General features: G+C 39.6%; 1 protein-coding gene across 1 annotated transcript in view; it reads right to left on the bottom strand.

The window, feature by feature from the left end:
* Positions 1–27,026, bottom strand: part of CHRM3 (cholinergic receptor muscarinic 3) — a 222,103-nt gene that overhangs the window by 165,946 nt on the left and 29,131 nt on the right. Inside the window, exon 2 of the mRNA XM_053382623.1 lies at positions 3,523–3,734. The gene's annotated coding sequence lies outside the window, so the exon portion shown is untranslated. The remainder of the gene's footprint in view (positions 1–3,522; positions 3,735–27,026) is intronic.

The following is a 27,026-nucleotide window of genomic DNA, read 5'->3' as shown; positions in this document are numbered from 1 at the left end:
AATTGTATTTTCCTACACCTTTATTTATTGCATAAGAAATGTACCTATTTGTTATTTTATGTATTACATTTGTATTCCATTCTTGCTTCAAGGATTTCAGACTGGCATGCATGGTCTTCCCCATCTAATTTATCCTTAATGGATAAATTTATATATTATTATATATTATTATTCAGGATAAATTTATCCTGAATGGCAGTTTAAGGTGAGAAATAAGATAGCAGCTTCATATGAGCTTCATTTCTGAGCACATGTCACTGCAAACATTTCCCCCCAGTTAACGTTTTAATTATTTTCGAACCCAAATATTTATCGCCCCACACCTCACCTTAAGAAATCTCATTTGTTCACCTCTCAGACCACTTGTGGAAAAATACAGCCCTCATTTCCTCACTAGTACTTCCACTGCAATTCCAAATGCTGGACTGACTGCTGTTTGACAACATCTCTACCAGTACCTTATGCCCGTACCCAGCAATATACTGTTCTCTTTCATGTTCCTAGCATTTTGACATGTACAGTGGTACCTCGGTTTAAGAACAGTCCTGTTTACGATCGATTCAGTTTACGAACTCTGCAAAACCAGAAGTAGTGTCCTGGTTTGAGAATTTTGCCTTGGTCTAAGAACGGAATCCAAATGGTGGAAGGGCACTGGTGGCGGAAGGCCTCATTAGGGAAAGCACAGCTCAGTTGAAGAATGGACTTCCGGAATGGCTTAAGTTCGTAAACTGAGGTACCACTGTATTATGAACGCTTATTTAGTTTTTGAAATGTGCAAGAAAACCACCAAACCCCATACCCCAACCTGCCAAATAATAGTGAGACTACCTCATTCATTGTTTCAAGTTCTAGGCATGCCCTGGTTCAGGGAGGAACAAGATATGGCAAGGAATTTTCTCCACTAAGAAAAGATAGATAAAATTTCATTCTGTGTGATATACTGCCAAGAAGCAAATATAAAATAAGGAATTATTGTGAGAATAACCACATTATAAAAAGAAGCAAAATATTTAAAACCTATAAAATCTATGACCTCAATCCTAGACAGTTAAATGGCAGAAGCTTCCAAACAGTGAAAAAAATTATACTATATATGGCATGGAACTCACAATATAAACATTATTAATTAAGTGCAAGACTGCCTTAGCAGAATGTGGCTACTTGATTTGATGGATGATTATCTTAAACACAGTTATGATTACTAGCCCATGAGGGAAAGGATACTTGAAAACAAGTCTTACAAAACAAGGATACTTGAAAATAAGCCTTTTCTGCCTTCAGCTGGCTCATAAGAACAGCTGGTCAAAAAAATATCCCATACATATAACTTTGCTGCAATATTTTGAGGCACTTTTTGTATTCTAAGCTCATGCATTCAAAAAAACATGCTTGTTAAAATCTGTCACATTTTACAGTGCCAATGATCTCTGTACAGTATTTCCTTTTCAGCTCTCCATAAGTTACAAAGCTATCTTAGAACAAAGATATGAAGAAATTTGAAAAGAAATGAGTTTTTCTGTTATAACAGCATTTATAAATTTGCGTTTTCAAGGTTATAGCAAAACAGTAGTGTCAGAAATATCACAGTGGGGGGACTGGCCAATCAGAAAGGTACCAAGCATTGACAACTTTCCATTCTCAGGTATATGCAGAAAAAAGGGTCGTAGGCTGATTGTTATGGATATTATATGCAAGTTCCCATTTACAGCAAGTAACTGCAATAAAACACAACAGCGGTGTCATCAGCTGAACTTCCTATACCTAGTATACTCCAGATGTTTTCAACTGCAACTCCCAACAGTCCCAGCTAGAATGGCTAATGGTCAGAGATGATGGGAATTATGATCCAAAACATACAGAGGTCACCAGCTTGGACTAGATACCCCCGGAGCCCCAGCCTAAGACTGTAGCATTTGACTCATCATACTCCATTTCTTGAAAACCCAGTTTTAAACCCCTTCATAAAACAACTGTAATTTACTAAATCCTTCACCAACAAAGAAAGATGATTCAGCTGAAACTTTATGCTTTGTGTAGTCAGAACTTCATCCTTCATGTGTTTATTGTTCTAGATATTTATCGGGCAGTACAGATGTTATCTTATAGTAAAATGCAAGTTCATACTATTTTTAAACATAGCAATGAACTATAAACATGGTCCTAAAACAATTTCCAAAAGTCAGGAATTGCCCCACATTGTTTTATACGAAGAGTAAGGAAAGAGAAGAAGCCCACTTCTTCTATAAAACTCACTTTACACAACAACAACAACCCTACATTGTTCAAGGGTGAAACAATTATGAAACCTGTTCCTACATCCCACTGTTTCATCACTCAAGCCTGCACACTCTTAAGGTAACTCTCGGTAGAAAGAAAAAGCTGAGGGAAATATGCACAAAACTCTGTGTTAGATTGGATTTGGACCTTAGAGATTCAACTCCCATGTCCTATCATCATCAGTGCACAGTCTACACCAGAGCATTATCCGAACAGAAACATCTCTGATACAACACAGAAAGGGTAACTATAAGCTAAACCATTAGTGATATATTTTGTTCTAATCATTTGACAGTAGCTGCTTCAAATACAGCAGTGTTATTGATGTAAAACAGCCTTCTCCTACTCAATGACCTCCCAAGCTGCACTGGCTAGCATGGTCTGGGATGAAGGGAGCTGAAGTCCCACAAAGGCACCATGCTGGGAAAAGCTTTTGTAAAAAGTGAAACATGAAAAACAAATAATGAACCAATAGTGAAACATGTAGCCCCTTATTGTAAGTCTACCAAGTAACTATAATTCAATAACCTTGCCAGGTCTGGCAGATATTGTTCAAGTTCATGCACTCTGAGATCAACATAGCGGATGTGTGTCTTTTCTTTTTCTGCAAGACTAGCAATAGCAGGTGTAAGCTGACTACCAACTTCATGGAAAGTACAGCTGAAATGTGTTCATAACCGAAATGTAAATATGTGAATGCATTCTAGCAGGCACGGAATTTATCACCATAGAGATAATGCATGACTTCCCTATTGAAATAGAGTTATTGGTTATCTCCATGTCCAAAGATGAAAGTTCTCATTTCTGATTATGTTCTTCTCTTGGGCAACATGCTAAAGGCAGCAACTCGCTAAATCAATAGTGACCTAAACAGCTGGTATCAATGAACATTATGATATCTGATGTATCTTCTATCTGATGACATGAACTGATTGAACATGGAACTGCAGTGATTTAAATAAAACAGTGATGTTTAAGTTAATGATATTATGTAATATGTTCTGGTTCTATTTTCTTTGGGGGGAGCAACTAAGTAAAAGCTGTCGTAATAAATCCTATTGTAATTTAGTGTAAGTGGAGCACATTTGCTTAAAAGATAACTCTATTTTGTCAACAAAAGTGTGTGTTTGATATTCTCAGAGCAGAAAAGAGAACACCCTCTGGTTTTCTCTGGCAAAATTCCCAGAATCTGTACACTAAAATGGAAAACCCCAATACCACTAATAGTTAAGTAAAGCAACTTACCATCATAGAAGAAAAGGCCATATAAGTGTGAAATTAACATTTTTTTGCTGAGGAATCCATCCAGATTGCAGAATTTTGCCAAAAAGTCAGGGAAGCATAGCTGTTGCAAGAGACCATCCAAAGTTCAAAAACAATGTTCAGAACGGAACAGATTTGTCAAGGTCATAGAATAGGTTGCTTTCTTTGAATCATTGTCTCCACTGCTGCTAGACCTACAAAAAAAAAGAAACAGAAATTTGGACTATTATTTTCAGTTTCACAGCAATGCAATAAATGTCAATGTTGGACTATTGCTACTGTCCTTAGTAGTAACTGAGATTATTAGGGGAAATAGGTAAAGCAACTCCTTATCTTGCTTTGATTCTACTCAAAGTTCCCCTGGCCTATTGGATCCCATATTTGGAAGTAATTTTCTGGTACAGCTTGTAATATTCAACTAAGACATATTTTCTTTGGGGGTAGTATGCTTGTAATTTGATCCATCAGAATGGCAATTATGTGAAATGTGCATAAAGGTACCTGCATGCATAGTGAGAAGTCTTCTCAGCAAACTGGGACAACATTCTCCAGAGCTTACTACATTGTAGTAACATCCAGCAAACGCACCCCACACCTCATATTCCCCTCTCTCCAGATGTCTTCACTAAACATACCATATATAAAACCAAACATATTCTCTTCAACATCAGAGTGTTCTAGCAAACCAAATATCATTTTCTAAATGAATTAAATAATTTCAGACTTTGAAAATCTGAGTACAGTGGTACCTCGGGTTAAGTACTTAATTCGTTCTGGAGGTCCGTTCTTAACCTGAAACTGTTCTTAACCTGAAGCACCACTTTAACTAATGGGGCCTCCTGCTGCCGCCGCGCCGCCGGAGCACGATTTTTGTTCTCATCCTGAAGCAAAGTTCTTAACCCGAGGTACTATTTCTGGGTTAGCGGAATCTGTAACCTGAAGCGTATGTAACCCGAGGTACCACTGTAATGCCATAAGATTTCAATGGGCAGCACTGAATGAAGGTCATTTTTTCTGCATACCTTCCAGCCACTTAAACTTTCATAAGAAAAAGTATTTTATAATAATGACTAGGAGGACAGACAATAATCCATTCCTTAGCTTAACTTGTCAGAAATGATTTAGTAAAACAACTAAAGAACAGTATGAGAAGTATTTAATATCTGTGTTGGACACCACCGTTATTTTCTTTCAGTTTCATTGTTCTATGCTCAGTACATTTTAACAGATCATGCTTAATCAATATGTCCTAATATGGTTCAAACCACTAAGCAAAAGACATATGTTCTCAGTTTGTTTTCATATTTCCTTACATTCTCTCATTAGTAGCCTCTCACTAGCGTTCTTCAATATAGCGAAAAAGTATTCATACAATGGGTAACAATGATATTACTCATTCCAATACCTCTAACCTTTCTCAATTAAATAAAAACTTCAGTACAATTAAGCATAACAAAATTAGATCTCTAAACCTTCACTTTTGCATGCTTAAAAAACACACAATGCTTGTTTTCAAGCATAGATATTGCAGTGCTACAGCTTTCTTCAAAATGCTTTCTGGGAAAAGAAGTTGTGGCACCCCTCAAAGTGAAGTTTTGCCCTCAGGAGATGTAGCCCCAGAGGAGTCGCCCAGTGATGAAAAGGTTGTCTAAGCTCTTATAGTAACAGCCCCACCCAGTATGATCTGAAGTAAGAGTATATTAGGGCTCTGAGGAACCTCAAGGGGATAGGAGTGGGAGAGAGAAGGGCGGATAAACATAGAGTGAATATAACATTCTGCTTTAGTCCTACTTTATAGTTTTTTATTAAAACATTTTTAAATAGACTTTTATGTCACGTTTCAAGACAGTGTTCAAAATATATAACATCAAAAATTAAAAATGTAATACAACTAGGATGCAGCTAATAAAGCTTGGCAGGATTACAAACCACAGCCAACTCAACAAAAGCCTGAGAGTACAATTATATTTTTAATAAGCACCAAAATACCAATAATGCTGGTGTTCGTCTAAGCTCAGAGGGAAGGTAGTTCCACAACATTGTTTTGTTATGAGGCTGGCTCTATGTTTTTAATGTATTTATATTGTGTATCAATCCATTCATGCTTATTGTACACTACTGTAGAATGTTTGGATGAAGGCCCATAATATGTAATATGTAAGGACCATAATATGTAATATGCAGAAATACGTAAATAAATAATGTGGATCAACTAATCAACATTCAATTTCCATAAAACTTTCCACTTAGGTCAATGGAAGCCATTGAGTCAACAGTGTGATGCAGCAGCAAAAAAAAAGCTAATGCTATTCTAGGCTGCATCAACAAAAGTATAGTGTCCAGATCAAAGGAAGTAATAGTAGCACTCTATTCTGCCTTGGTCAGACCACACCTGGAATACTGTGTCCAATTCTGGGAACCACAATTTAAGAAGGATATTGACAAGCTGGAACGTGTGCAGAGGAAGGCAACCAAGATGATCAAGCCTTATGAGAAATGGTTGAAGGAGCTGGGTATGTTTAGCCTGGAAAAGAGGAGACTGAGAGGAGATATGAAAGCCATCTTAAATATCTCAAGGGCTGTCACATGGAAGAGGGAACAATCTTGTTTTCTCCTGCTCTGGAGGGTAGGATTTGAACCAATGGCTTCAAGTTACAAAAAAGGAGATTCCAACTAAACATACAGAAAAACTTTATGATAGTAAGAGCTGTTTGACAGTGGAACAGTCTTCCTCGGGAGGTTGTGGAATCCCCTGCAGGTTTTTAAGCAGAGGTTGGGTGGCCATCTGTCACGGATGCTTTAGCTGAGATTCCTGCACTGCAGTGGGTTGGATTAGATAACGCATAGGTCCCTTCCAAATGGGCCTTAGAAAGCACTGCAAATAACAAGGCCAGTGGAAGTGATGGTATTCCAGCTGAACTATTTAAAATTTTAAAAGATGATGCTGTTAAGGTGCTACACTCAATATGCCAGCAAATTTGGAAAACTCAGCAGTGGCCAGAAGATTGGAGAAGATCAGTCTACATCCCAATCCCAAAGAAGGGCAGTGCCAAAGAATGCTCCAACTACCGCACAATTGCACTCATTTCACACGCTAGCAAGGTTATGCTTAAAATTCTACAAGGAAGGCTCAAACAGTATGTGGATCGAGAACTCCCAGAAGTGCAAGCTGGATGTAGAAGAGGCAGAGGAACCAGAGACCAAATTGCAAACATGCGCTGGATTATGGAGAAAGCTAGAGAGTTCCAGAAAGACATCTACTTCTGCTTCATCGACTATGCAAAAGCCTTTGACTGTGTCGACCACAGCAAACTATGGCAAGTTCTTAAAGAAATGGGAGTGCCTGATCACCTCATCTGTCTCCTGAGAAATCTCTATGTGGGACAAGAAGCTACAGTTAGAACTGGATATGGAACAACTGATTGGTTCAAAATTGGGAAAGGCGTACGACAAGGCTGTATTTTGTCTCCCTGCTTATTTAATTTATACGCAGAATACATCATGCGAAAGGCTGGGCTGGATGAATCCCAAACTGGAATTAAGATTGCCGGAAGAAATATCAACAACCTCAGATATGCAGATGACACAACCTTGATGGCAGAAAGTGAGGAGGAATTAAAGAACCTTTTAATGAGGGTGAAAGAGGAGAGCGCAAAATATGGTCTGAGGCTCAACATCAAAAAAACGAAGATCATGGCCACTGGTCCCATCACCTCCTGGCAAATAGAAGGGGAAGAAATGGAGGCAGTGAGAGATTTTACTTTCTTGGGCTCCATGATCACTGCAGATGGTGACAGCAGCCACGAAATTAAAAGACGCCTCCTTCTTGGGAGAAGGGCAATGACAGGCCTAGACAGCATCTTGAGAAGTAGAGACGTCACCTTGCCAACAAAGGTCCGTATAGTTAAAGCCATGGTTTTCCCAGTAGTGATGTATGGAAGTGAGAGCTGGACCATAAAGAAGGCTGATCGCCGAAGAATTGATGCTTTTGAATTATGGTGCTGGAGAAGACTCTTGAGAGTCCCATGGACTGCAAGAAGATCAAACGCATCCATTCTTAATGAAATCAGCCCTGAGTGCTCACTGGAAGGACAGATCGTGAAGCTGAGGCTCCAGTACTTTGGCCACCTCATGAGAAGAGAAGACTCCCTGGAGAAGACACTGATGCTGGGAAAGTTGGAGGGCACAAGGAGAAGGGGGCGACAGAGGATGAGATGGTAGGATAGTGTTCTCGAAGCCACAAACATGAGTCTGACCAAACTGCGGGAGGTAGTGGAGGACAGAGGTGCCTGGCGTGCTCTGGTCCATGGGGTCACGAAGAGTCGGACACAACTAAACGACTAAACAACAACAACAACAAGGTCCCTTCCAACTCTACAATTCGATTATTCTATGATACTTCAGAAGAAGGAGAGGGTGAATGAGAACTGAGAGGAACACTGTGACATTTTGGGCTACCGATTCTGTATGAATTTAGAAAAAACGCACTATAAGGTTTTATGGTTAAGCAAAGGAATTTAAAGGTGGCCACCAATTTGGATGGCTATAAAAAGAGGATTAGACTATCAATGGCTACCAGCCACAATGGTTGTGTTTTGCCTCCCTGCTAGAGCAAGTAAATTCTTATTTCATTCACCTAAGTAAAATGTGTACTTGGTTAGGTTATTTCAGTTAGTTTTCTTTTATATCCACATATTTTCTGTTCAATTTTATTCTAAAACTTCCAAGTCAACTATTTTTGACAATGGAATAAAGATTTTATAGAAAAATAACCATTTTCAGGATACAGAGATAATTTCTATGTAGTACAGCTAATTACACTTCCTTTCTTACTCTCTTGCTTGTCAGGCTTTTTTTAAAAAAAGTAATTTCAATATGTTTTATGATCCAAAGTAATTTGATTAGAAAACCGGGGCAATTATAAGTTTCTCATATTTTCAAAAGCTGCAGCAATTCAAGCAGCAGTAAGACTCAGTCGCAAGCACTTGCACTTATAAAGGCAAAAATATTCAGTACGTTAACCCAGCTATTCCCAACCTGTGTGCCTGAAAGGCTGGGGGTGGAGGTGGGGGGTGAGGGTAAAGGCCCGGCTGCCTGAAGGTATCCTATGCACCTTTAGTCCAATAGTGACCAATGCTCCTCCTCAGTCCAAGCCTTCCAAATAGCAGGAAGGACGAGTGGAAGCTGAGTTGGCCCTGTATAATATATGGACCTTCAGATACCTTGGCCATACAAATACCAAACAATGGCCAGTCTTTCTCCCAACACTGGACCTGAGGAGGTGGCAGGGATTGCTGGTAGATGACACAGACCACCTCTGAGGTTTCAAAGTTGGGAGGAAATCTCAGCATGCTCACCAGTGGGCAGGGTCACATGACAAATTAGTTTGTTGAAGTGTACTGAAAATGCCTGACTAGAAGCATTCAGCAAAACATTGAATCATAGAATTGTAGAGTTGGAAGGGTCCTCTAGTCCAACCCCCTGCAATGCAGGAATCTCAACTAAAACATCCATGATGGATGGCCGTTCAAACTCTGCTTTAAAACCTCCAATGAAAGAGTCCACCATCTTCTGAGGAAGTCCATTCCACTGTTGAACAGCTCTTACGATCAGAAAGTTATTCCTAGTGTTTGGTCGGAATCTCCTTCTTTGTCTTACTACCAAGTAGCTTAGTTCAACTGGAACCATGCATATGTGGTATGGTCACATCAGGCAGAAGTCTCAAGAAGCAGGGTCACATCATGTAAAGTCAGGGCTAGAAGCATTTATTTTGATTTCATCCAGATTCAGGCAGGTTTTATCAGGATCTCAGAAGGCTCTCAGACAGCTCCACTGGTGGTTGTTCTCTCCTTACTGTCAGTAATAAAGAGGTGTTGCCTCAGTGAAGAGACTTATGAAGGGAGGAAACACCTGTTCTGCAATTGACCCCACTTCCTCCAAAGAGCTGGCCATGCTCTTTAAAGGATGCTTGTCTAGTTCTGTAACTGTAGTTTTCAAAAGGCTGAAGAAATAGAGATGCTAGTAGTGATTCCTTCCTGAAGTCTGGGGTGACGCGCAGTGTAAATTAATAATGCAGAGTCTTCTTCGGTAAAAGAATAAAGGCTTTACTGATTTAAAATAAACTTGTTTGTAAATAACAGCATAATGAACAGAAGATTAAACTAGCTTCAGAGCTATATGACATGGGGATGGTGGAACATCTATGATCTAAGACTGGGAGAAGATGCTAAATGGGGAAGCTTGTGTCTCTTCTTCATTTGAGTCTTCCTTGGGGCAGCATATGGGTCTATGGTTGGTGGTCAGTACATTGGCTGACATATCCAAATAAGCCTAATTGCACAAAATCCAATGTGCACAGCCCAAAATAGGGTGCAGTGCATACCATAGTGGAAGAAAAACGAATCTGATAAGTGCCTACAAGCATTGGATTCTACACATGTAGAGCATCCAGGACTAACTGAGCAAAATGAATGGAATATTTTTGCCTTTACGCAATAAGTGTTTGCAACGGAGTCTTACTTCTCCTTGAACGACCCTAACTTTTGAAAATTTGAGAAACTTATAATTACCATGTGTTTTTTTTGATAAAATTACTTTGGATCTTAAAACATCTTAAAGCTACTTTTAAAAACCTGACAGCAAGAGAATAAGAAGGGAAATGTAATTAGCTGTGCCACATAGAAATTATCTCCATATCCTGGAAATAGTTATTTTTCTATAAAGTTCCTGAAAAATTGTCAAATATATTTTATAAAATGTAACATAAAATACATGGATTATATTAAAGGGTGGTAAATATAAGGATCCAACTACATGCACATTCAACTTTGGTAAAATAAAGTGCATTTTATTTCTCAGAAACAACAGCAGCCTAGTGGTGCATGCTCGTTTGACTTATACTGCTGGTAAGCAAACTACCACACTTGACCTCTTCTGTTTTAAAGCAGGGGCCAAATTGAGCTTTTTAGGCCTCTCTATAGCTGTTGGGACTCTCTGCAGGAAACACCACAAGAGTGGCTAGAGGAGCCACATCCTTTCTTCCCAGACCCCACCTCTCACTGGTCCTGCCCCATCCCCTTCTTGAGTGCTGTTGCCTACGTGGAGGTGTCCCTGACATGGGAAATGGCCTGAATGTAAAGACATGGGTGCAGGAACCTTTATATGGCTGGAATACAGCCTACTGTCATGAATACTGTATGCCAGTTCCGAGTGTAATTTTACAGCCGGCTACAGAATGCAATCAGGAACGGAGAGACTTGGCTTATACTCCGGCAGAGGAGAATCCACAGCCGCCAGCGTCGACTCCCCCGATCTTGGACGGCCAGCTGCTAAGGGAGTAACTGAGAGCAGGCTGGAACAGAGCCAAAGCTCTCCGGAAGCCCAAACAGGTGCAAAAGACAGCCTTTTGGAACAGGAAGGGGATGTAGCTGACCCAATAAGTCCAAGGCATAGGCAAATAGGACGGCTGCTAGACAGGAAGCAAAATAAGAGACGTAAGGGTCGAAAGTTCAATATCTTCTGTCGTCACAAGAAGGACTCTTCAGAAGGGTCAACTTGAGAGATTATGCCGGCGGCTTGGCTAGAACCGTCCAGAGTTAATTGTTTGTTTTTGCAATAAATCCCCCTTTTTAATTATGTACACTTACTGTGTTATCAAGCCGGGAACCTGGACTCCTGACACCTATACTACAAAGGTAATAGTGTCATCTGTTGCTCCCCACCCTCCATTTTTGCCTCTGGCCCCACCATCATTGACATGACACCCCTGGACGTTGCTCACAAGACAACGTTGCCACAGAGATGGAAAGGTTCCCCCACCTATGTTTTAAAGGCTACCTTCCACAGCATTCTCTGGCTCATCCACACTTCCACTTGCTTCCCCCCGGCTTCCCCTGCAAAAACCTGCTCTTTACTGCTGAATTGGAGCAAACATCAATGTGGTTTCCCATGGACTGATCCAATTCAACTTTTCTGCTGGCGGTGGCGGCAGCGGCGGAGGAACGATCAACAAGAAAGGAGCCCTTTTGGGCTGCTTGTTCTTCCTCCTACACTGCCGTCGCCACCACTAGGTTTGTGGTGTGGTGAACCAGCTTATACTCAAGTCAATAAGTTTTACCAGTTTTTTCTCCTAAAATTAGGTGCCTCGGCTTATATTCGGGTTGGCTTATACTCAAGTATATATGGTAGGTATCTTAATAGCAAAATGGGAACTCCTTGAAATAAAGAAAGCCAAAAAGTAAGCAGTCACCATGTATTGCTTTACTGTTACATTTAATAGAAAGACAGAGAAGTGTGTTGCTTAGAAATGTATATGAACGACTCAGGTCATAAAGGTGAAAGCCAAGTTCCCACTGAATTTATTTTCAAACTTCAACTAATATCCCTTCATAAATTGCTAACATGTGTCTAACTATTCATCCCTCATCAAGTGTTTATAAACATCTGATAATATGCTTTTAGCTTTAAAAGTGCTAGAGGCATTTTAGTCACTAAGATTAATCAGATTTATATTTATATAAATATTTATATTTATACAACCTAATCATTATATAACTACTCTAACAAATATAGTAGTTATATAACTATATTAACTTCTGGCCAATGTATTCAGTCTGTCTTGAAAGCTTCTCTCTAGTTACTTGACAGATGCACTCACAATCGTAAGTCCCAAGACAGAGGGGAACACATCACATATCTCCATAGCCATATCTCCTACCCAGAGGAATCATCTTTATGCCTCTGATCACTAAATGCCAGAATTATTTTGAGAGGCAAGCAACCACCGCTAGGCTACTTAGAGCAGAGAGAAGGAACATCATGCAACAAGCACATACCAATTGCTCTAATACAGTGGTTCCCAATTAGCTAATTACTGAGGACCTCCTGTTTTTCAAAAGCCAAGCCATGGACCCCCCTACTTTTGAAAAAGTATTACCATAAGCATGTACTATGATTATTTTTCAGGGTTGGGCTTCGAAAACCATCTTGGCTTTTGTTTTTAATCAAACAGAGCTCTGTTTCTGTGGGAAAGGCAACACAAACAAGGACTGAGTACAAAGTGCATCTGAGTATACACAGTAAAAGGGTCCAATTGTTATATGGAGTTTTCCAAAGCTACAAAAGCAAGAGCAAAGAAATAAATAAGAAGGTGTGATCGCTTTATAACTGATGAAGGCCACACCAGATGCCAATGCGAGGCCTGATACTCTGAGCACATCTCCTTTCTTAATGCTTACTGTATATCCCAAGTCACTTTAGAAAGTTCTTATATTTAGAGAACCGCACAGACATTACCTATAACAATATTTCCAATGCATTTCCTTCGTAAGAAAAGCATACCAGCTATGTAAAATGTTTTAAAATTTGTGAAACCTTTAAGGATCCAGAAAAATATAAACACATAAAAGAAATTCTCTCTATATTAGGAGATGACAGACAAATACCATTGACTTCAATAGGGTCTAAGTCTAGGCAATTTGCAGGTACTAGCATGAATCTTCAATTACCCTAGCTTCAGCTTTCTAAAAAATGATTTCTCTTTTGAAGTGTCTGCAACATCAGAGTTAAAGGGCACCCCCCCATGGCACCAGAACAGAGGGATACTGTGTCACTTACCATCCTCAATAGGTGAATAAAGGTAAAGGTAAAGGAACCCCTGACAGTTAGGTCCAGTCGCGGACAACTCTGGGATTGTGGCGCTCATCTCGCTTTACTGGCCGAGGGAGCCGGCGTTTGTCCGCAGACAGCTTCCGGGTCATGTGGCCAGCATGACTAAGTCGCCAGAGCAGCGCACGGAAATGCTGTTTACCTTCCCACCAGAGCAGTACCTATTTATCTACTTGCACTTTGACGTGCTTTCGAACTGCTAGGTTGGCAGGAGCAGGGACCGAGCAACAGGAGCTCACCCCATCGCAGGGATTCGAACCTCTGACCTTCTGATCGGCAAGCCCTAGGCTCTGTGGTTTAGACCACAGTGCCACCCATGTCCCTTAATAGGTGAATAGACAGGTATAAAATTAAGAACTCCTGTTCTACAACCTCATCTCATTTGCCAGGCCTCAGAAATACTGAGGCAAAAGTTATTAGCTCTACTAAGTTTGTATGTGCCTGCAGATATGTACTGACATACAGAAGCAGCTAAGAATTCTGAGCTGAAAACTCCTCCGCTCACCTATCACATTTCAGTCATAAAATCCCAGGAATGAGGCAGGAATCCACCAAACTCAGATTCCACTTCCAGGTCCGCTTCAGAATCGGGATGAGGTGGGGCTGCTATATTGTATTTAAAGTGCTGTGACAAGGAGACCCATGTGCTAGCTGCTCCAGGAAGTGGACTGATGCATTACCTGTTTTTAAAAGTTTGAAGGGGAGAAGTATCCTTTACAGGAAAATAGGCAGCATGGCAAACTCATAAGAGCTTTTATTTGTTTATCTTTGTGTTTTTGCATTTTATGGGCATAACAGACATAGATTTGTCCCCATGCAGAACTAGGAAGTAGTGGATTTTAATAGATTTGCCCATCCCTAATCTTTCACTGTTCTGTTGAGGCATCAGATCAAGATCTGTATTTTAAAATGAGCTTAAAAAATATTTTTGCAAATGTTTGTATCTCTCATGCCAGGCAGAAGACCAGCTGGGTTTGGCATATGTTTATCTTCCTGGACAAGGGCCCCCTGATTTATAGCAGGAGCCAAAATTCTCAAAGATGTAAAAAGAAAATTACAGGCTGGGAGCAAAAGGTCACACTGACCATACAAATTACAGAATACAATCAAGTTGCAAAAGCACTCATTGTTTAACAAATAATAATACCATGTGTCTTCCATTAGACACTTGAGCCAAAGGTTAAAGGGTAAATTGAAGAAGTTGCTTTTAGAAAAAGCAGTTGGCCAGGAAAAGGGGGGTTGCTTTGGAAAGTGTTCTTACTAAGTTTCCTTCTAAAAAGCTATATATGTTAATGTATGAAATATATTGGCTTAAATGTAATTATGCAAAGGATTTAGAAAGTAAGAAATGTTAGATTCTTATGTTAGATTCTTATTTCATAGAATCATATAGTTGGAAGAGACCACAGGGGCCATCGAGCCCAGCCCCCTGCCAAGCAGGAAACACCATCAGAGCACTCCTGACATATGGTTGTCAGGCCTCTGCTTAAAGACCTCCAAAGAAGGAGATCTTTCATTGATGATGCATGAGAATGTGAACCCAAGATCTCTGACCTCTGTTCAAAATAAAAATTTAAAACCATTAGCCATCTGTTTTGGAGGGCAATAGGGCAAGGAGGGCAAGAGGTGAGCTGGTAATTAAGGTGCCTTGTTGAGGCAAATGTAAGATATATGACTATTTATTTGCCATTTATAGATAGAAGGAAATATAGCTCTTTGTCTCCCATAAAAGGTAATAGGAAATGGGTGTATCTTTTATGATTGGTTCTAGCAAACAGCCAATAGGAATTTCAACCAGGCTGATTGGACAGAGGCAGCCAAAGGAGGAGCAAGGGGGCTGGGCTGAGGGAATATAAGTGCTGGCCATCAGGGCTGGAAAGGCAGAGCTTTGGTAACCATATACCACTGTGTCTCTCATTTATTTGTCTGACAAATAAATTATTATTTTAATTTCTCTATTGCTGCGTTGAATATTTCATTCCAGCTAAGCGTTAACCACAAGCAGGGTGCTACACTGTGAGGAGAACAATTCTTAACACATATATGCAAGAAATTGATTCTTTAAATATCCTGGTGCACAGACCTTTAGTGCTTTATTGGTAATTATCAACATGTTGAATTGGGCAGTTGGGCTCAGAAATGGAGCCATTAACAATTACATAATACTGCTGTTATACATGTGTCTGCAGTATTTGGTACCAGCTGAAATTTCTGACCACAGATCTGCCTTTTCCAGGAAACGGTTTGGGCAAGGGCCTAAGCAAAGCAAAAGTGTTCATGGCCACAGCCACTATCTAGTAAAACAGGAACAGAGCCAGGTCCAGAAACACTCAAGCTGCAAATTAACCCTTCAAAAGGAGTACAATCTACCCACAATATGCTGTACACTTGCCCCTAGATCAGCTTTTCAATCAGTCCAAAGCATTCTCTCTCATCTAGGTTAAGCCTCAGTTAATTGAACAGCAATAGACTGAAAATAACACAGATTAGGTTACAACTAATTTTACTCTTTACTTCCACCCTAAGGTATGTATCAAGCAATTAAAGCTAATATATGCCAAGTCTCATAAATATGTGATCAGCAACTTAAATATATGCCAACATCTGCCCCTTGTCAATGCTGAAAGTCAAGCTAACACAGACTGAATCCTAAATCGAGAACACCTTAAAGATTTCTACTGCAAGTGTTATTTGCATCTCAATGAGAGCTCTCCAAACATTTCTCTCATTTCCAAGGCTCTGAGACATCCTGCCTCTCTACATAGAGTACTCAGCAGTTCAGTGATTCCAACCCAGCAGTCACTTGGAACAGACAAGTTTAGGCAGTGTTAAGCTCTGTGACCCCTCCAGTCAAGGGGCCCCGCTGTTGAGTTGTCACCTCCCTTGTTTAAGTTGTAAAATTCACACTTTTTGAAACTTGTCTGCCACATGACAGGTTAAGTGAACTTCGGGAGGGCAACCATAGATGGCTCATGCCTTGTTTTCTCCAAGATTGGTTAAAAAATATGCAGGCCTCAATAAAAGTAAAAAGAGAAGTGTGAACAGGCATGGAAGGAGGTTAAGATGGTTCACCTGGTGAGATCACTGTATTACACTGCAACAGGGAGAGATTATATGTTGGCAGAGCCCACAAAGGTAAAAATATTTTTCTGTTATTTGGATTTTTGGAGGATAGGGCAGTATAGCTTCAATTTCAAATAGTTTCCCTGAATATGAATACAGAAAGAGCCGCGTTAGATATAAATGAAAAACAAACCCCAAAATTTAAATGCCAGAAACTAAACACAAGTGATTAAATTCTAATAGGATGAAATCAGTAACTGCATTTAAAATGTTAATTTATGTATTAGAGTCAAGAAAAGTGGGGGGTAAAGTAAAAGCATATTGATTACATAATCAAACTAATAAGTCAACAACTTGGTTCTCAGCCGATTTTACAAATTAATTTAAGTGCCTGAATAATATTTATATGTAAGAGATGAGTAGATTGTAAATGTGTGATCACACAAATACTTGTCCCATATATTAAGTCAGATTTGTCTTACTTCCACAACAATCATAGTGGTGGAATTTTAAAGTAACATGATACCATTGTTTGCAACAACCGTAGTTTCCAAACTCCACGCTGCCATGCCGGGGGAGAGGGAGGAGGTTTGTGCAAGTAAAATTTAACTATGTTTTAATGTTATATACCAAACAAGCAATTATCTTGTTTTTTGTTTTGCTGAACAAATATTTGTTTCATGGTACTTCTCAACCCAGCCAATAGTGAGTGGCTACAAAGCAAGGCAGTCTAGGGGTAGACAGGGCCAGACCATGCATGAGGCAAAATGAGACAACTGTTTTGGGTGTCAGGATCCACAAGGGCAGCAGATCTGGGCTCCAAGGAATGCATAGCCCACTGCTACTGCCTCAGGGGCAGCAATGGCTGCAACAGACTCCTTGGAGGCCAGATCTGCTGCCTCCTTGGCAGTCCCCCTTCCAATCCTGCTTCTACAGTGGCCTCTCAATGAATACAAGGTGCTGCTGGTCTCCTCCCACCCCTGTGGAGGAAATGGCAGGGACTGCCTTGGGGGGGTCTCCCAGGCTCTGCACCCACCCAGCATGATTCAGAGTGGGTGCCTTCCTCCCCACAACCCATGACAGCCTTTGATCTCTACTTCCACAGTCTGGTTAGGTTGACTGGATTCCCCACTTTGTTATCAATACAGATCTTCGCTCACCCCTTTTATTTCTGCTGTAGATATTATTTTCCCCTCTCCTTGTTCCTGGTGCAGATGTTCGTTTTTCCCTGGCCAGCGGCTCATTTTGTGGTTTGCCTCAGGTGCCAAAATGTCTTGGGCTGGCCCAGCTTCCAATTGTTACTGGGCTACAACTCCAATCATTCCTAAGCCATGCACCAAAAATTATAGTTGATAAGTGGAGTAAAGTGTGCCTATTTTAGTTGTAGCTGTGATCTTGAAAATAGCTTTGCCATGGTCCTGTGCATCTCTGCACTAGCAGTACTCTGCCCTGTTGTACTTGGGTGATAGGGAAAAACATTACCAGGACTCCTGACTTCTTCGTTTAGCTATTATACATTATTTCTGCTAATATTACTACTACTTTGCTCCTTTCCTGAAACAAACAAAGTTGAGTAACAATATTGCTCTGCAAAGGGGCTTCTCTCTGGCATTGGTGTCATACAGCAAGTGACTGGTATTTGCCTAGTGCAGAACCAACTACCAACACTAGAGCAAAGGAGACAAGATACAAAATTGCACAAGATGATGCACCTTGGCTGAGAGTCCTAGAAGACCTGCTCCCTGCCTTGAAAGCCTTTTTTTACCTGTCTTGGGAAAGTGGGGCCCTGACTGACTCCAGCTGATGAAGTTGAGGCTGATGAACATACTCTTGGGCTGGGGAACTGTTTAGGGTTTTTTGTTGGAGCATTGTTGCCATTATTGACACTATTTTTTGTATCTTTATCTTTAGACCTTATTATGATTTATGTAGAAATTGTTCAGTTTGGTTGCATCCTTTTTGATGTGTTTTATTTATTGTTTTGACTACTTTTGTTATATTTATGATTACATATTTTTTCATGTTGTAAGCTGCTTTGGTTTTTACTATGGAAAGGTAGTATACAAATAAATTATGTATGTATAGTCTTGTTACACCTCCCTTTATCATTTGAGCTGTGTATTTTGCCACCAGATTTAGAAAGGTGTTGCTTTCTCAATAGTTTAAAAATCCATAGAGAAGTTAAAAACTCCATGGCCTAATCAGCTGAGACAAAATTAGTTTGGGTAATGATGTTCTTAAAAGCAATGAGCCAAAAATGCTATAAGAGATATGGCACAGTTGCATCAGATGATCAGCATTTAAATATTTATGGAAAGTCTGACTGAAATGAAGCAAGAGAGTATTCACTATAGTGAATATATGTATTCATTATAAAGTTAGATATCTGAGCAAAACCTGACCTTTATTTTTGCATGCATTTGGAAATCTCTGAATTCAGAGTGCCAGGAAGCAATAAATATATTGCTATCATTATTACGATGATTATTTATTATTATTATTAAAAATTATATATCACTCTATACACCACGGGATAAAAGTGTATCATGGTTTTAGCAGAAGTCCTACAAGAAATCTGCTTGTGCAATGTTCCTACCAGTGGGGGGAGGGTGTGGGATTTGCTGACTCCCCTTTTCATCAGCAATTCATTCCCCATGAAGATCTGGTCAGAGGAACCATATGAATGAGTCTCCAGCTCATGTGCTCCCTGCCACACTCCTCCAGCACAAATGGGAAAACAAATGCATCCTCTTTGATTTTTAGCAAACTGTTTTATTGTTACATCACAATGGAAATAACAAGCCTATATGGTTTCTGATCCCGATTTGTTCAGACAAACTATAATTAAAAATAACTGCAGCTCCTGGTCTAAATGGGGAGGGGAGACAGAAGCAGTGGAGGGGGGAAGGTTCATGCTTATAAAGCTAAACTATGGTTTAGAATTATTTCTTCTGTATTTTCAGAATTGAATGAAATGTAGATGCATATAAACTGCACTCAGGAATGCTTCACATGTTCATATCCATGATTCATGCTGCGTCTTCCATAACATCTATGAGACAGGAACAGGGTGAAGCTGATACCAATAAGCTTTGTCCAACTGGAACGTCTAGATTGTGTGTGCTTATGGCTATGCTTTGGGCAAATAGTGCAGCACTACTGTTAAGTAACTAGAGGAAGCACAAGCCAAGGGCATCATTTAATTAAGGTGTGCAAGCTCAACTTCAATTACTCTCACCAAAGATCCTCCCTGGAATGGCTGCTGTAAAGGGGAATTTCCCTGCAGTAACTAATATGTTTAATGAATCATGTGTGCGCATGCCTAATTAATCCTCTGAAACGACTGCCACATCTAATACAGGAAATGCCTCTAATTCAGTCATTAATTATCCCTTACAAGTGATAGTTTCCCTTCAGCCCTAATTGCAAGTAAGTGCCTTTTTTTACATGTCATGAGAAACCAAGCTCAGCTTTGCATGGGCATGTGGACACATCTCGAACTTGATCCATTTGGTTAAGATGTCAATGTGACTCTCTCTGCCATTAACTTTGTGATGGAAAACTTAACTGCTGTGACTCATGATTCACAACAGTGAAAACACCTTTACAAATTTAGGGCACGTTACCACTCATTGATAAGCAACTTCTTTATCACAGAATTCCAGAGTTTGAAGGTACCCCAAAAGTCATCCGATCCCCTCCATAAATCAGTCCCGTATCTTGAAGCTGTTCAGCTTTTGGGACATGCCCAAAAGACTGCTTCATGCTTCCTTTCTTAAGATGCTCCAACAACCTGCCAAGTCATTGTGGGAGCTTTCTTCTCTTCTTGTCTAACTTTAGTTATTGGCTCTTCCTCTCACCTCATCCTTATATCCTTACCTCCAATCCTTATTTGTTATTTTCTTCAGAAAAAGTCTGGACACCTAATAGGAAGACATAAGCTGGTATCTTTCCATAGATTAAGTTGTTCTGTTCTGTTCTGTTTTGTTTTCACAGTATGAGTTGGGTTCTCAGGAACCCAAAAGAAATACAAGATTTGACTTCTGGGTCAGTTTGCTTGCTGCTCCTTTATGACCACAGTTTCGACAGTGGAAAGAAACAGTGGGCACCTATGAAAGCCTCTTAACCCAGCTGTAGTGTATCCAAACATGATAGTGAAAACCCACTCTTCTTCTCTGGATTCAAGAGAAATAAGCACAGTATGCCAGTCCTCTCACTTACCTCCAAATGCCTATGGGGCCTGTGGACTTTAAAACAATAAACTACTCAGTTTTGTCTTAAGCTGATTAAATAACAGTTTTAAAAATGATTGGATTCGTAGTCTAATGTGCTTCTTAATGAGTGCTTCAAAGTGTAGTAAATATTATGCCTGTTTCTGGCTTGACTATTTTGACAAAAGGTGACCAAAATAAATTTAACCCCAACCCCAAGATAAAAACAAATTCTCACAAGTGAAGCAGCTATGATTCCTATTTTAACCTGTTCAGATATAGTGGTGCTCAAAAACATCTTGCTTATAATAAGTGGGCCAGAAGCATTAGTCCAAGTATCATATGTTGCTTGCAGTATTATGAAGTGGTTAAGACTCTTCTTTAAACTGGCATTCAAAAGCCTGTGTTAAGCACACATGGAGTAAATCTGTATTTATATTTTTCAAGGCAATCCTATGCATGTCAACTCAAAAGCAACTTGTACAAAGTTCAATGAGATTTACTCCCTGATCAGTGCATTTAGGACTGCACATGAAATTGTTTATTTCCCTTAGCACACCCTGTCTGGGCCTTTGGGAAATGGTAGAATTAAAAATGGCCCTAAAGCAGTAAGTCCCAGCATCTAATGCATACATCTTTAATTGCCAGGGGCTAGATTGTATTATTTTTTTGGCTTTGTACCTTGCCACAGACAGGGTTTTTCTAAGAATTCTGAGACACTACTGAAATTCAATAGGATCCAGACCCCCTGGAACTCTTTTAGAACATGTTACAGCTGTCCTTCTCAGAGCACACTGAAGAAAGACATTCTTAAACTTCTATTCACAAGGAGAGACTGGGCTAAATGTTTCAGCTCAGGGACCAATTACTCAGCAGCAACATTTGTGGCAGAGGGTGAATCTCATACTGCTATGTGTAGTTCCACTCCTTTCTCAACCAAAAACATAATTTCTACATGGCATTCACTCTCTCTCTCTCTGTTCTCTGTCATTAGAACAGCAAATGAGACTTTTCATGGAAGCAATAAGAATCTACAAAAGACCTCAAAATTAAAAGAGGAAGTTGAAAATATATTGTAAGAGGGTATGGGTCAACACACACTTAGACTGAGCTTATATACAACACTGCATCATTGATTTTTTTCTTTGAACAACAACAAAAATCAATGTTGCGAAATATGTGCTTCTGTGTTACCGGTATCTTGGTAATAAACAGATTTTTGTGTGAAAGTGAGAGGAATATGACTTCATAATCCATCAGCCTGTTATGAAATGTGTTGAGCAAAACTATAGAAAAATGGATTATTCCACCTTAGGATTGATGTAATATAATTGTTTTGAGAAATCTATACAGCACCTAGAAGACCAGACGTTGCATTGAAAAGTGCTTTAGTATCTGAAATATGTTCTCAGTTACGGCATCATCCCAAGCCATTTCTTGAGGTAAACCACTGGCTGAACAGGTGGTGTCATCAGGAAATATTTTGCTTCTTGGATCATGATCTCTGCTTCCTTGAGATAGGACTTCTGGCGAGAGATGGGCTGCACCTCACAGCAGTTGGCAAGAATGTGTTTGCCAAGAGTCTTGAGAATCTTTAAACTAGATCTTGAGTGGGAGGGATAAAACAATATGAATGAGAAAAGAGCAGCTGGCACTGGGGATAATAGCTTCACTGATGCACTGAAAACTGAGGTGGTGCTCCAGAAACCTGCTAAAGGGCAAAAACTCCAGGAGGGAAGCAGCTGGAGGGAACAACTCGTGGTTTCAGTTGTCTCACTGACAATTTAAACAGAGGTTTAAACAGAGAGGCCATCTGTCATGGATGCTTTAGCTGAGATTCCTGCATTGCAGGGGTTGGACTAGATGACCCTCAGGGTCCCTTCCAACTCGATTCTATGATCATGTAATTGAATTAGCTAGACCCTTGTATTCTAACTTTAGTTTATGGGGTTCATATCTTGTACATCCCTGGTAAATGAAGCAGATCATGGGGGACAATGCAGCGCAAGGGTCTTTGCCAAATGATTCCCACTGCAGCAGGAGGATTCTCAACTGAAAGGCACTCAGAATGCCTTTAAAGTATGATGGATGCTTATCTTTCCATTAACCCAGTAGGAATTGAGGCTCTTCAAATGTTCCAAGGGCGGAGGATTTTCAAACATTCCATTCAAACATCATGTTCATTTTTATGAGGCCATGCTATTCTAAGAGCCCAGTTTATACATAAAACTAGACCAAACTATGGGGTAGCAAAAACACACCGGTGTGAAAGTTCTGACAAGAGTTTGCAGCTGCCAGGCTCCCTCCTTGGTCCTTCTGCTTGGCTTCAAACCCAGGCTCGTAGTTTTGTCTCCTCCAGCAAATCATGAGCTGCAAACGTAACAAAATGAAAACACACAACAAATCTCTAGATATAATAAATGGTTTATCCCTTCAGAAACCCAGAGGAACCATGGGGACCCAGGGAAGCTTCTCACTGATTCTCATTGTTCCTCTGGGTTTCTGAAGGGATAAACCACTTATTATATCCAGAGATTTGTTGTGTGTTTTCATTTTGTTGTTTGTTTTATAGCAATTATTTGTCAGTTTATTAAAGACTAATCCTAAACACACTTATTTAGATGTAAATCCCCTTGAAATGGACACACTTTGAGGCTCAGACACATCCTTTCTGTCATTAGACCCTCTGAGAGACATCACACTGATAATTTTGGTACCTATCACCTAGACTTAGAATGTACAGGAGCGGTAAATTTTATTTAATTCAATAATGTTGTTTAAACTACAATAAATTAACTTTTATTATATATTTATTATTAACTGTATTTTATTGCTGTGATTTTATTATACATTATCTTTTTATAGCATTTATGTTCTCTGGGCAGATCATAAATTTAAATAAATAAAATACCAATTAAATCAAGGCAAAAACTGCACCAGAACAGAAATTAGCATAAAACTAGCATGAAACCACATGAGGCAGCATAAGATCAATAAAGCAGCAGTTTTTAAATTGCTTTAAGCTGCTTTGGAGGGATTGTTGAATGGCATAGTAGACAATTTAAAAACAAAAACTAGAACTGGAAGTTTACTCGCATTCAGCTTGTTACAGGATGAGTAAAGCATGACTTTGGATAAGTGCACATTTAGACTGCGACAAAGAGACAGTTTCCAGAAATGATAAATGGCTGGCTGTGGAACAGCTAGTCATGGAGCTTATTAAAGGGGAGGTAACCCTGGACCTAATCCCAGGCAGTGCCTAGGATATGGTATGAGATCAGGGCTGCAGCCAGATCGAGGTCAGGAGTGTGCTGCCCCACCTAGAGAACTGGTGTACCCTACCTAGGATTTTTAAAAAGAAGTCTTTTAAGTTGTTCCACTACAGTTTTCATTTAAGGAATGAAAGCCTGTAATGAAAAGAAAAAGCTGGTTGCAAGTTTGCTAGTGTGTCCCATCCCGCCCCCTACCCAAAACACACAAATTGATGATAAAACCAGATCTGAAAATAATGCTGAAAAACATTAAAAATAAATTTCTTGAAATGCACAAAAAGCAAGGGGGACAGCAGCACCTGACACCCCCAACTCTTAAATTTGAAGACGGTCCTCCTGATCAGAAACAGGAAGTAATCTAGGGAAGCTGGCAGGTCATTTAGACAATGAACAAGCAAGGGAGGATGGGGTAATTTGCAGACAAGAACAAATTACTTCCATCAGCTCTTGGACAGATACCCATGCCTGAACTGCTGGGAAAAGAGAGCAAGTCAAATTGTGATAAAAGGAGTTGAGATGAATATTAATGTAATAGTCATTTAAAAAAAAAAGAATATTACATACTTGTAAGACTAACATCTGTTCCAGAGAAATTGATGGAAAGCATTATTGAAACTTCCAAAGTAGTAGCAGTGTCAGTCTGTTGCTGTAAAGACAGCAAAGGATCAAATTAGACATGTCTTTAACCATGTCCTTGCATCTCAAGCTTCAATTTTTCCTTCTTTTTTAACTCTTTCCTCTTATGCTATTTTACCTCTTGTATGTTCTCTTTCTCTCCCCCTCCCCCCTTTATTGAACAGCAGCTTTGGGGCCATGTAACAGCTTCAGGAGGAGTAATTTCCACAAAGGAAAGAACTTAGCTAATTCACACTGTCTGCAAAAGTATGCAAACAGAAGCACAGCTATGCTTTGAAATTGTCACTTCTCCAAATATTGCAGTTCTACGGCCAAGTAATATATTCAAAAATGCATAAACTGGGGTTAAAGTCTGCATACAAATGCATGTATTAGTGAAAACAATAAGCAAATGTAAATTATATTAAGAAACTTACATTTTAGGAGAAATATGCTATTGTTTTGCAGCTTATGTCTGAAGGAGACAAACTACAAGCCTGGGTCTAATAGACACACAAAGCCAAATCACTGCTCAATTCACAGGAGAGCAGCAGCAGACCAAAGGAAGAATGAAGGGGTCATGATCTATCTCCTCAAGGTAACCCACACATTTGCACTAACCATGGTTTGGCTTCATGCTACATGTGAATTAAGTAAATTAATTAATTAAGTAAGTAAATAAAGGAAGTTTCACATACATGTTCATGATATATTCAAATGTCAAAAGGTGCAGCTATAAGTCTGAGAGGGCCTCAAATTCATCTACATAAATCCAAAGCCTTTCAGGTGAGGCAAAACATATCAACATACCCCAATAATGGAATAGCAAAAGGAAACATGAGCTAAAAAAAAACCCTAAACCTAAAACCAAGTAGCATTCTGTGCTGTGGAAACACATCTATTAATTCATTCTCTCTTTTTTATAAAAAGAAAGAAAGGTAATTCAGAACTGTTTGCTATACCTTTGGATTCTAAAAATAATGTTTGATATTTGTTCTTCCTTTCAATGCAGTGACAACAAGATAACTCAGCCTTTCATTTGCTTTCTTTTTCAGATGATAGGATTGATGCTGCCCACACCACAATATATTTTTTTTAAAAAAGGAAGCCCACCCATCTATGAGAGAAAAAGCTTTTCAGTTTTTGCAGAGAACGTAAATCAAGCTGTCACAAGCTGCCTTAATTTATTTGTACAGCAGAATTATAATACAGCAGAAAACAGCTTACTGTAATGTAAATAAAGACTTGCATGCACTGCTAACAGGACAAGTTTATTTAATATAATATATTGCACTAACTCATCATTGCTACCTTTCAGTTTGTACTTCTATGGTAACGAACAGTTATAACAAACAGAACCCTTGTGTAAAAATCCAATATGCATTCAGCAGGCACCCAGTTGTGGTGTTTTATTTCTACTAAAAACGATTCAATACTATTTCCTATGTTACTTTATAAGCTATTTAAAATCAAACTTTTCCTTTTTAAATCCCACACTTTAACAGTGAATTACTATCAATGTTTACTCAGAAGTTAACTCCCATAGTATCCGATGGGGTGAACTCCATGGTAAAACTAGGCTCAGTATGGAATCTTAAATATCTAAGTTCATGCAAAATTAGTTTGCATATGCCTGTTTTCACAATATATAGTCTACAAATTAATGTATTAGGGAGTGGAGGGTATAAAATCAAGCAATCCTCTTCTGTACTTCAAAGGCTACAAGACTGGGCACCTGTTTACTATACATCAGTTTTAGCAATGGGCTAGCAGAGACAGAGACATCACCTTGCCAACAAAGGTCCGTATACCGTATTTTTTGCACCATAACACTCACTTTTTTCCTCCTAAAAAGTAAGGGGAAATGTCTGTGCGTGTTATGGAGGAAATGCCTATGGGTGGCATGCCTACGGATTTTCCTCCTCTAAAAACTACGTGCGTGTTATGGTCAGGTGCGTGTTATAGAGCGAAAAATACGGTAGTTAAAGCTATGGTTTTCCCAGTAGTGATGTATGGAAGTGACAGCTGGACCATAAAGAAGGCTGATCGCCGAAGAATTGATGCTTTAGAATTATGGTGCTGGAGGAGACTCTTGAGAGTCCCATGGACTGCAAGAAGATCAAACCTATCCATTCATAAGGAAATCAGCCCTGAATGCTCACTGGAAGGACAGATCCTGAAGCTGAGGCTCCAATACTTTGGCCATCTCATGAGAAGGGGGAGAAATGTTGCATGGGGGGAAATGTTGAATCATTCTGTTCACCAAGGAACTCTCAGTGCCTTTCTAGATGACTAGTCTGCAACAAGCGTCTCCTGCCTTGAATTTGTTAAGGGCCATCCCTACCCTTAAGCAGAGTGAGACTGTGTGTCCTTACCAGCTCATGTTTTTAAAAGTCACTTAAGTTCCCTAATAAACTTTAGAAAATTAATTAACATACCAGAAAGGCTTTACAATAGGTACAATAGGCTATAGTGTGAAGGAGACAGGAAAGCCCTGTGTAAGCAGAACTCTCCTTATGAGTCTTTCAGTCAGTGCCAATGCTTTTCAAACGCAATTATTTTCAAGTCAATTTCGACATCTGATTAATGTTTTCTATATTTAGAGTGATCACAATACATGATCACTGGCCCATGAACTTTGGTTTGCAAGAACAATGTT

The sequence above is a fragment of the Podarcis raffonei genome, chromosome 3 (assembly GCF_027172205.1).
Source record: "Podarcis raffonei isolate rPodRaf1 chromosome 3, rPodRaf1.pri, whole genome shotgun sequence".
Classification (NCBI taxonomy): Eukaryota; Metazoa; Chordata; class Lepidosauria; order Squamata; family Lacertidae; genus Podarcis; species Podarcis raffonei.
This window is presented reverse-complemented; position numbering and strand designations above follow the sequence as displayed.